Below are 12,758 nucleotides of genomic sequence, written 5' to 3'. Positions count from 1 at the left end.
CCATTCGTACATTTGGAGGCGGTCAATAGGAGAACAAGTACATTAATATAATAAGTTAAAAGATCAAGTTTATGCACTAACAATAATGCATCGATTTTCATATCCACATTCAATTAAAGATTAGCCCTTATTAACCAAGTATGGGTACGGGGACAGATGCACAGATGGAACCCATAACACTTCATAAATATGCGCACAAATGCCATGAGCATGAAAGCTCAATGCGTGTAATCATGTGGATCCCTTAATACTCCAGTATAATACACACAAGTGCCAAACTTCCACCAAAAACTCAACACATCCTATGGTATGCCAACTATATCTGAATATTATCCATAATAGTATAATAAGGCTTTTATATTTTAAATACATGTTAATTCAATATCAACTTTCACTATCTAATTTATTGCAATCAATACGATGTGATCACATTCAATTAAAAATCTCACCAATGAAACTTACCTCATAAAATTACCTCATTTGAAGCATTCAAGAACTTTGAAACATAACAATTTCACGGTTAAAATTAATATTAATGAAACATAATCTAACTAGAATATCAATAATCATAAAAGAAGAAAAGCCATATTGGTTAGCACAAATTTGAAGTCATTATTCCTTAATGATTTTTTCCTTTCCTTTATCTTTTAAGTATTTCCTTGTTTACATTCAATATTTGAGCAATAAATTAAATTCGTACATGCAATTGCACTTCAAAAAGTCCAAATATAAGCATGATATGCGCCTAATCAAAAACCCAACTCCTTCAAGCTTTATGAATCAAAATTTGTGTAACTTGAATTCTCCCTGATCAAAATCAATTTCCTTAATGGAAATACACCCTAGAGACTTAAATTCATTCAAAACTCACTGAAAACTCAAAACCTAGCATTATTTTCTTCAAGTTCTCAATCGCTCAATAATGATGAAACACTCAATCTATGCCAAAGTTCCATTCCCTCCTGATTTTGGCTTAATCTAATGTATTCTAAACATATTCTTATAAAAAATATATTATCCAAAAATGATTTAAAAAATAGACAAATCAATACCCTTAATCCCAAAAATGAAAATTACTCACAAATAGAGAAAAATAGAGAATAAATTGAAAAAACATGTTTAATTATCAAAATTAATAATTTGATGATAGAAACCACTTATACTTGATGAAAATTCGTTGAAAAATAAGAGAATTATTCGAAAACCTTGAGAGAATTTTAAAGAGAATTTTTTGGAAGGTTTTTGTTGCAAAGTGGCCATTCGTGCAGTGGCGAACTCAACCTACAAAGCCACGAGCTCACTTGAAGTTTGCGAGCTCTAGACTTGAGAGATCATTTAAAAATGTGAATGTGAGCTCTCTTAAAACTGTGAGCTCTATCAAAGTTGTGAGCTCATTGAAAGCTGCGAGCTCGCACAAAGACGCGAGCTATCAAAGTTGCGAGCTCAACTCAAGTTGCGAGCACATCAAAGTGTAAACTGTTAAAGTTTTTTGGTGAACCCCCAGTTGAAGCGCAAGTAGGGTTCCCATATTTTGGTATTGATTTTTGGTTTAAATCTACTTATTAAGGTTAACGTGTTGAAACAAGCAGAGTTAGTACTAAAATGACATTGGCGAGCTCAACTCAAGTTGCGAGCACATCAAAGTGTAAACTGTTAAAGTTTTTTGGTGAACCCCCAGTTGAAGCGCAAGTAGGGTTCCCATATTTTGGTATTGATTTTTGGTTTAAATCTACTTATTAAGGTTAACGTGTTGAAACAAGCAGAGTTAGTACTAAAATGACATTGTTAGATATTGATTTACCTAATGAAATTGTGTACAAGTTTACTTTCATTTTTCCAAGCTAAATTTGGTGACTTTAGTTGATAACCTGTAATCATTTCACATACATATTGTAAATTTTTGGAATGAAATATGATGAGAATTTGATAGTAGTTTAGTAAAAATCTGCTAAGTAATTTTTCCTTGTTTTCTCTCTATTTTTCATTATTTTTGTTCTCTCAACTTCTCAAAACACCAACAATTGGTATCAAGAGCCTAAGTCATTAAGGGCCTTTTATGTGAGTGTTGATTGTATCTTGTTTGTATTGCAACGCCATCTGGAAGTTTTACACTACCTCTACCTCTTATCTTTACTGGAGAAAACTAGTATATTTGCATAGTGAAGATTAAGATGTATCTCCAGGCATATGACTTGTGGGAAGTTGTTGATTTAGACAGAAAACCACCATCTTTGTGAGCTAATCCAATTATAGCTTAAATCAGATAGCATAATGGTGAGGCTGCTACGAAGTATAAGGCTTAGTCAAACCTTTAAAATAGTGTCTCTGATGTTAATTTCACAAGAATCATGACTTGTGAAACTCCCAAACAAGCCTGGGATGAGTTAAAGGAGGAGTTTCAGGAGACTGGGCAGACAAAGCAGTAACAAATTTTGAATTTGAGGAGAGACTTTGAGAACCTAAAGATGAAAGAGACTGAAACAATCAAGTAGTATGTAGACAGGATCATGTCCATTGTCAACAACATAAGGCTACTTGGCAATCAGTATAGTGATAGAAGGGTTGTTGAAAAAGTCATTATAAAATTTCCAGAGAAGTATGAGTCCAAGATCTCATCCTTAGAGGACTTGAGAGACTTGACAACAATCTCTCGGTCAGAGCTCATAAATGCTCTATATGCACAAGAATAAAGAAGAGCAAGCAAAGAAGAGGGACACATAGAAGGTTCTTACCAAGCAAGGAACAATAAGAGTCCAGTTCTTCAAGCAACAAAGGCAAGAAGAAATGGAATCAAACAATAGAAAGGCGAAAAAGAGATGGTGAGAAGAAAAAGTGTCTACCATGCTCTAATTGCAAGAGGATGGGTTATTCAGAAAAGTTTGATGGACCAGACCTGGTATGCAGTGCAAAAACTATAAGCAAATTGGCCATGATGTTAAATTTTGTAAAAACAAAGTGCAGCAAAAACAACAGTAATCTAATCAGGCTCAAGCTACTAATGGAAATCAAGCTTAAGAGGAGCTCACATTCAATGCTTCATGCTTCACAGTCAACAACCAAGACAAGAAAAACTGGTTGATTGCCAATGGTTGCACAAACCATATGGTTTCAGATGAAAGCATGTTCAAGGAGATCGATAGATCTTTCAATTTGAGAATCAGAGTTGGAAATGGCCAAATCATTGAAGCCAACAGAAAGGGAGATGTTAATGTTAGCACTCTTGCAGGTACAAAAGTTATTACTGATGTTCTTTTTGTACCTGATATAGACCAAAACTTGTTCAGTGTTGGTCAGTTTGTTGAGAAGAATTATCTATGTTAAAAAAAAGAATAAATGTGTTGTATTTGATTTAACTAGTCATGAGCTTATCTTAGTTAAAATGAGTGATAAGCTAAACTAGAACTTAGTTACCTTTAAAGCTTACTCTAGTTTAACTAATAGTACTGACTTGTGGCATAAGAGACTAGGGCATGTCAATTACAGATCAGTTGGTATGTTGTATAACCATGGTTTGTTTGAGAACATGTCTAAAGTAATTGAGCAGACTGCAATGTCCAAAGTATGTCAATTTGGGAATTAAGAAACATTTCCATTTCATGTCAACAAGGCATGGCGAGCTACTCAGAATCTACATTTAGTTCACATTGATGTATGTGGACCAATGAAGACTGCTTCACTTAGCAATAACAGGTACTTCACTTTGTTTATTGATGACTACACTAGATACTGTTGGGTGTATTTCTTGAAGACCAAGTTTGAAGTTGCTGAGATTTTCTAGAAGTTTAGAGCTGTTGTTGAGAATCAAGCTAGTTGCATGATAAGAATACGCAAGTCAGATAATGGGATCGAGTATACTTCTAAAAAGGAAAAATAGAACAATAATGGATATGAAAAGACGTTTGTTATTCGAGATGAATCTACCAAACAAGTTGTGCGCTGAAGCTGTGAACACCTTTGTTTATTTGCTCAACAGATTGCCAACAAAAGCTGTAAAGGATATGACACCTTTTGAAGGATGGTTCAAATTTAAGCCATCAATGTAACACTTGAAGATCATTGGTTGTTTGTGCTACGCACTTATTCCTGCAGTTAAAAGGAACAAGCTAGAAAGAAGAGCACAACCAGGTATCTTTTTTGGCTACAACAATTGCAAGAAAGGGTATACGATTTTTTATCCCTTCTCCAATAACGTGTTTGAAAGAAGAGATGTTAAGTTTAGTGACGATGCTTTGTGGAATTGGGAAGCTATAGAAGCAAAAATGGTTGAACACAGTCAGATTGAGTTGAATATGCAAACTAATGACATTCAAAACCAAGATGTTGATTGTTTTGATGAGAGATGTAATGTTGTTGTGCTAGAGCCTATGAGCTATGAAGAGGTAGCAAAAAGAAATTGGCTGGATAGAAGCTATGGAAGCTGAGATAGCCATGATCAAGAAGAATGAAACTCAAGAGTTCGTTGACAGACCAGTTTGCAAGAAGGTCATTGGTGTGAAAGGGGTCTACAGAACCAAGTTAAATGCTGATGGTTCAATAAACAGACTCAAAGTCAGACTAGCTATAAAAGGATTTAGTCAACAATACGGTATTGGCTATGTTGAAACCTTTGCACCAGTAGCTAGACTAGACACCATCAGGCTGCTATTGGCCATGGCGATTTAAAAAGGGTGGAAGATACATCAGCTCGATGTAAAGTTTCCATTCCTGAATGATATTTTGAAGGAAGAAGTTTATGTTAAATAGACACAAGGATTTGTAGCTAATGGTGAAGAGCATATGGTATGCAAGCTGAAAAATAAAGCTTTGTATGGCTTGAAACAAGCTCCTCGAGCTTGGTATGAAAGAGTTGACAAGCACCTAGTGAGCTTGGGATTTGAAAGGAGCATCAGCGAACCCACTTTTTATGTAAAGAAAGAAGGGAAGGAGACTTCGTTAATAGTGTCCTTATATTTTGACAATTTTCTAGAAACTGGTAGTGGTGGAGACCTGCTAACTGAGTTCAAGAAACTGATGCGAGCTAAATTTAAAATGTCTGATCTTGGAGACATGATTCATTTTCTTGGTCTATTAGTATTTTAGTCAGATCAGTCAAAAGAGGTTTGCCTTGAAGGTCTTGAACAAATTTTGTATGGAAAATTGTAAGCCAGCAGGGACTCCCATTGCTCAAGGTGAAAAACTCTCAAGCCAAGGTGATTTTGAAAGAGTTGATGAAGTCAGTTACAAGAGCCTTATAGGATGCTTACTTTATTTGGTAGCATTGAGGTAAGATATTATATTTTCTGTTAGTTTGTTTTCAAGACTTATGCATTCTTGTAATGTGGTCCATTTTAAAGCTGGGAAGGGGGTTCTCAGGTATGTCAAAGGAACTCTTAGTTATGGAGCTGAATATGTGAAGGAAAATAAGCTGAATTTGACTGGTTTAACAGACAATGATTGGGTTGGTTTTATTGAAGATATGAAGACCACTTCATAGTACTTCTTTATTTTGGGATCAAGTGTATTCAGTTGGACCTCAAGGAAGCAAGAAACTGTTGCACAATTAACCGCTGAAGCTGAGTACATCGCAACTGCTGCAATCGTAAGCCAAGCACTTTGGCTAAGAAAGTTGATGTCTAATTTAAATCTTAAGTAAGTGGAAGCAACAAAGATATATTGTGACAATTAATCTTCTGTTGCAATTACAAAGAACCCTTCTTCCATGGCAAGATAAAACACTTCAAGATAAAATATCACTTTATTAGAGAGGTCAAGTAATCAAATGAAGTGAAGCTGGTTCATTGCAGTTCAAATGTTAACATCGCGATCTATGATCTAAATAGGTTCCTCCTCGAATGTTAAATCCGATCGCAAGTCGATCTCATCGATAGGAACAATGTGTGATGGATCAGATCGATACCATCTCAACATCGAGACATGAAACACATCATGAATTCACTCTAACTTCGGTGGTAGTTTTAACGGCTACGCAATAGGTCCGACACATTTCAAAATGTGCTAAGGTCCAATGAATCTCGGGCTCAGCTTGCCCTTACATCTAAATCAGAGAACCTCTTTCCACGATGATACCTTTAGAAACACCTGATCACCTACAGGAAACTCAATATATTTTCTTTTTAAATCAGCATAGGACTTTTGTTAATTAGAGGCGGCTTTTAGACGATCTTGAATCAATTTCACTGTGTTTTCAATTTCAGAAGCTAGCTCGAAACCCAAAACCTGGCGTTCACTAAATTCTGTCCAACATAGAGGAGTACCACACCTATGACCATACAAGGCCTCGTAGAGTGCCATCTAAATACTAGATTGGAAACTTTTATTGTATGCAAATTTAGCCAATGGCAGATAATTCTCCCAACTACCCTGAAAATCTATTACACAACCCCGAAGCATGTACTCTAGAATCTGAATGACTCACTTAGACTGTCCATCGATCTGAGGATGATACACAGTACTGAAATTAAGTTGGATGCCTAAAGCCTCATGGAGCTTTTTCTAGAACCAAGAAGTGAACCGTGGATCTCTATTAGAGATGATTAAGACTAGAATCTAGTGCAGTCTCATAATTTTTACAATATACAATTTAGCTAACTTCTGCAAGGAATAATCTGTTCTTATAGGAATGAAGTGAGTGGACTTGGTCAACCGATCAACGATGACCCAAACTGAATCTTTCTTAGTGGGGGTTAAAGGTAACCCACTAACAAAATCCATCATTACACACTTTCACTTCCACTGGGGAATCTTAACTGGTTGAAGCAAACCGGAGACCAGCTGATGTTCAACCTTAACCTTTTGGCATGTCAGGCAGTGGGACACAAAAGCAACTACTTCCTGTTTCAGTCTGGGCCACTAATAGAGTTCTCAGAAGTCCCGATACATTTTGTTACTACCAGGATGCATAACATAAGGACTGCTATACGCCTCCTGTAGGATCAAATGCCTCAACTCCTTATCATTAGGTATGCAAATCTGACCTTTGAAGCACAAAACATTATCACTGTTCAAGCTGAAATTGAAAGTTTTGTTCAAGCCTACCTGTTGTAGTCACCGAACTAAAGACTCATCGCTCCACTGTTTAGCTCGAATCTGCTCAACGTAAGTCAGTTTAACCTATAATTTAGCTAATAGCCAACCATCCTCAATCAAACTTAGACGAGCAACATTGCTCTCATATCAGACATCGCTCTACATCTAAGTGCATCAATTACCACATTAGCCTTACTTGGGTGGTACTCTATCGTGCAGTCATAATTTTTTAGTAACTCAACCCACTTACGCTGACGAAGGTTTAACTCCTTTTGAGTTAACAGATATTTGAGGCTCTTGTGATCAATGTAAATGATACACCTTTCACCATACAGATAGTGCCTCCATATCTTTGGGGCAAACACGACCGCAGCCAACTCAAGATCACGCATAGGGTAATTACCTTCGTGTGTCTTAAGTTGTCACGACATGTACGCAAACACTTTATCGTCTTGCACCAAAACACATCCTAGCCCGACGTGTGATGCATTACTGTATACCATAAACTCTCAGCCCGATTCCGGTTGAACTAAAACAGGAGCTTGTGTTAGAATAAACTTGAGGTATCGAAACTAGACTGTTGTGGCTCAGACCATACAATCAGAGTATTCTTACATAGCAGCTTTGTCAGAGGTGATGCAATCAAAGAAAATCCCTCAACGAACCTTCGGTAGTAACCGGCTAAGCTTAAGAAACTACGAAGCTCAGATACATTTTTCAGTTGCTTCCATTAAACTATAGCTTCTATTTTCTTGGGATTGATTTAGATCCTTTCCACAGTTACAACATGACCCAGAAAGGCAACTTCCTGTAACCAAAACTTGCCCTTACTGAACTTAGCATACAACTGTTTTGCTCGGAGTATCTAAAGTACAATGCAAAGGTGAGTATCATGCTTAGACTCAGTTTTAGAATAGATCAGGATGTCGTCGATAAAAACCACTACAAATTGGTCCAAGTATGGCTGGAACACCCAATTCATTAAATCCATAAATGTTGCGGGACATTCGTCAAGACGAAAGGCATCACTAGAAACTCGTAGTGTCCATAACGAGTCTTGAAGGAAATTTTGGACACATCAGTCTCTTTGACCTTAAGTTGATGGTAACCAGAGTCCAGATAAATTTTAGAGAAAATAGATGCCCCTCGAAATTGGTCAAACAAGTCGTCAATCCTCGGTAACGGGTATTTATTCTTGATTGTCAACTTGTTCAACTATCGATAATCTATGCAGATCCTCATAAATCCCCTTTTCTTCTTAACAAATAACATTGGTGCCCCCCACGGAGACACACTTGGTCAGATAAACCCCCTATCAAGAAGTTCCTGAATTTGCGTTTTTAGCTCGATCAGCTCTTTCGGTGCCATGCGGTAGGGTGCAATGGACAATAGAGTAGTAACTGGTAACAAGTCAATACCAAATTCCACCTCTCTATCTGGATGTACTCCGGGAAATTTCTTAGGAAAGACATCTGAAAATTCCCTCACAATGCGGATATCTCCCAAAGAAAGCTTTGTGAGAATAGAATCAGATACGTAGGTAAGGTATGCCTCGCACCCTTTTGGGACTAACTTATCAGCCACAAGAGCAGAGATTACATTAGAGAGGTAATCTCGACGCTCTCCAACTATAACCACCTCGTCATTTTCATCCATTCTCAGAGTAACTCTCTTAATTTCACAATCTAGACTGACCCGATATTCTACAAGCCAATCCATTCCAAGAATGAAATCAAACACATTAAAGGGTAACTCCATTAGATTAGCTGGAAACACCGTACCCTAGAGTTTTAGGGTTACTCATCTGTATACTCTATCAAATCGAACTGAATGATCCAAAGGACTAATCACAGAAAATTCTCTAGTAGTATTTTCAGCAATTTAAACCTAGATTCGCAGAAACAACACTAGCAATATATGAGTGAGTAGATCCAATATCAATGAGAGCAGAGTACGAAACAAAATGAATAAAGACTGTACCTACAATGACACCAGCATCATTGCTATCCTCATGGCATCTAGCCACGTAAACCAGTCCCAGTTGTCGAGCCTCAGTCTGACCTACACCCTTACCAAGTGTTCTTTGTACTCTCCCCGACCATTACTATTTATCTTTTTTTTATGTTTTCACTAGTCCTCTAAAATTTTTAAAAGCTTTAATTAGACCTACCAAAATTTTTAAAATTGTTCATTAAAACCCTAAAAATTTTTAAAAAACTTTATGTAACACCCCAAACCCAGCCCAGACGTTATGGCCGGATCTAGCGATGTCACATGATAGGGTGTTTGAAAATCGTGTCGTCGCGTTAAAACCATTTCCATTGAATTCCTTGTCTTAATATCTTATTAGTTCCAAAATTATATTGCTCATTTAATTGATAGTTTCAAAACGTTATTCGTTTGCAGAAGCTTTTAAAACAGATTAAACAATCGTGCATTTAGGAAAAAACATTTGCTTCTTTTGAAAACCGAGGTTTCCTACTACTAGCAGTTGTAATCCATAAGGTAAAGATAATTAAAACCCAAAACCAAAGTACGAAATTCCAATTACAACCCAAAAACTTAAACAGTAAAAATAGAATAGAAATAAAACCAATTATCGAAAATATAGGTTAAAAAAGCATGAAAGTCCAAAACCATGGTCACCGCCGAGTCCTCCGCCGCACTGATCCGTCTAGATCTGGGGATTACCTATGCACATTTAAACAAAAGGGGTGAGTTTACGAAAACTCAGTGTGTAATCCCACAAAAAACAAACAATAGCAAATCACAGTGCACAGTTAAATAAGTCCTGGGCGTAAGCCCTTATTCAGTATCAGTAACATTTGGGCCTTAGCTCATCTCAATATAATATCAAATATGCAGTAGGGCCTTAGCCCATCACAATATCAGTTGCAGTCATGCAGTATTCAGTGACAAAGTCCTACCCAACCAGCCTCTACACACCATCTTCGTCCAACCCTACACTCCATGTGGGGATCAAATCAACCCACCCATCCCTACACTCCAGGTAGTATCAAATGTGACCCAAAACAGTAATTTGCAGCTGAGCTGCTAGTATGTTAGGCTTAAGAGTCTTTCAGTACACTTCCTCCAAATATAATTAACCCAACCCCATGCAATGTAACATACAAGTCATGACATGCTATCTCAGGACATCAATACATATAACCAGTTCAGTATACAAGCATACTATCATCACGCTCAACACATATATAAATCAAACAGTCAGTTCATACAATTAGAGGTCTAAGTGATGCTTACCCACCCTACAGTAGGTTCACAATCAACTTGGGCAACCCGTGTAACCTTAGCAATCAATTTAGTGAAAATGGGCTCACACGCCCATGTGGTCTGCCCGTGTGGGCCCACACGCCCGTATGGCCCACTCGGCCCAAATTGGCCTTGGTCGCGTGGCCAATTTTTAATGTAATCCGTGCTAGCTAAATATTCATATATGTTTTCACTATTTACTTATATGTTCCTTCAAAGTTGTCTACTTGAGTCACTGTTACTAAATTATTTATGTGTTGAGGTACAGAATTCGAAATTAAGATCCGCTTGATGTTTTTGAAACTAGACTCAAATATCTTTTTACCATAAGATTTTCAAAATTTTTGGTTCAGCCAAAAAGTACAGTAAAATTTTCAATCTTACCCCTGTTCTGTTGTCTGACAGCTTCAACCTTTCTTTGCTAAATATTAATTATCTATTAATACAAAATTTGGATGATGTTTTCATTTGTTTATATTGAAAATAGACTCATTAATAATTTAAACATGTAAATTTTAAATCTCATTTTCTGCGTTTCGGGTACACACCTGGTTTTGTTTGATGTTAAAACAGTCCCCGAGCACTCCAAAGCCTATAATTAAACAAATAACACTAATTTAATCTCACATAACATGATCCCAAATCGAACTCGTATCGAGGTTTTAACCCATAAGCGACCAAACCTTACCTTCAACCGATGAACAGATATTCCCACACAAACTAAAACTTCGATTGGTGATTACTAGCCCTTGAATCCTCCCCTAATTGGCATAAACAAAAAAATTCAGAAGAAAGTTAACAAACGGAGACAAATCACTTACCTAAAACTTACCGAACGATCGCAGACAAACGTGGAGCGACATGAGGTAGAATGGAAAAAGAAAAATCAAGAAGATGAAGGGTGAAAGAGAGCAAAAATTCGACTACAATGAAGAGAAAAGTGGCAAGAGGGTGAAGGGATTTTGGGGAAAGTAAAAAAAAGGAAAAAAAATGAACAGAATATTTGATAACCACCCCAATCCCTTATTTCTCTCCTTCAAACTCCCCACTAAATCCACTGCTCAGATTTTTAGTCCATCTCAAACTCTCCTAGACGCACGAGCAAAAATAATGCCCATACCAAGATTTGAACACAAGACCTTCTTCACACCAACACTCCACTTATCAACCAAACCAACAGACTCATTCTATTAATTATTTGCTAACATTTACTTAAAAGCCTACTGACCAAAGATAGGGCTTATTCATAAAAATACCAAAATTTGTCGAAGTCCTACCTTGAATTTGGGACCTCCTAAACACACCCAGAACACATAGCCACTAAAACAGACAAATATTTTGTATCATACATTCACAATACCCAAAATTAAAATTTGGGGCATTATACTTTAGCTACTAAAATTTAATGTCAAAATCTACTGTTGAGATTAACAAATAAATGTATGGAGGACATTATCTGAGGAAAAAGAAGAGTAGCTTGGAAACTTATCCCAACGAAGGAAGACGTAAAAGAATTGACAAAAGAATTGGAAATTCCCAACCGGGAAGTGCACGATCAGAAAATGCAAAAGCAAGGGAGCTAGATTACTGGATTAGAGTGCAGCACAGGAGAACATATTCTTTAGCTGGTTTTAATATTGTTAAGGCTTTCGTTTTCTATGCATCCCTAATTTGAATTAAGTGCCCCTCGTCCCCCCAAAAAAGGAAAACGACAAGACTATTTTGGACCAACGTTAAATACCCAACACTTTGATTTTATCTGGCTTGTTTTCTATTGAAATTGTATTAAATATATAGAACATGAGAGATGGAGACTCAATTCCTGCAACAACAGCAAATAAAATGGGGTTTGGTTTCTGTTTTATGGCCTGTTTTCTCCACTCATGTCCTTTGCCTTTTTGTTCTTTCCACGTGTTTATTGTAAATACATAAATCTAATATTGGAATATTATTTCAAACATGTGAATCTTTTTTTCAAAAAAACAATTGCTGAAAAATGTTGAACTGTCTACCAAAAAGCATGTAATCTTTAGATTAAATATAATTCCAAAAAGCTTATTTAATGATAAAAATGTGAGAAATGAAAGTTTGGGCAAACAATTTTACTCTTATTTTTAATTTTAAGAAATATTAACCCAAAAACTACTTAAAATGAAAATCTATCTGGAAAAGCCACTATAACCAGAAATTTATATGATACTCAAGTCAATACTAAGCAAATAATGGTTTAAATTAATGAAATTTTATGCACATGATAATTTTGTTTCCTGTTTGGCAATTTTCTAGTAGAGCAGTAACTTGCACGTGAAGATCGTATTAAGCATTAAAATCTAACTTTAGAACTTTAATTTATACACTTTTATGCATTAAAGAAACACTTCCTTTCCATGTCAATTATCTGCCTCCAATTTGATGCATCTTTAGAAAAAAAAATCTGTAGGGTTCTTGCAAATATATGT

Source organism: Gossypium hirsutum, chromosome D11 (assembly GCF_007990345.1).
Source record: "Gossypium hirsutum isolate 1008001.06 chromosome D11, Gossypium_hirsutum_v2.1, whole genome shotgun sequence".
NCBI lineage: Eukaryota > Viridiplantae > Streptophyta > Magnoliopsida > Malvales > Malvaceae > Gossypium > Gossypium hirsutum.
The sequence above is the reverse complement of the archived record's forward strand: the minus strand, read 5'-3'. Positions refer to the sequence as shown.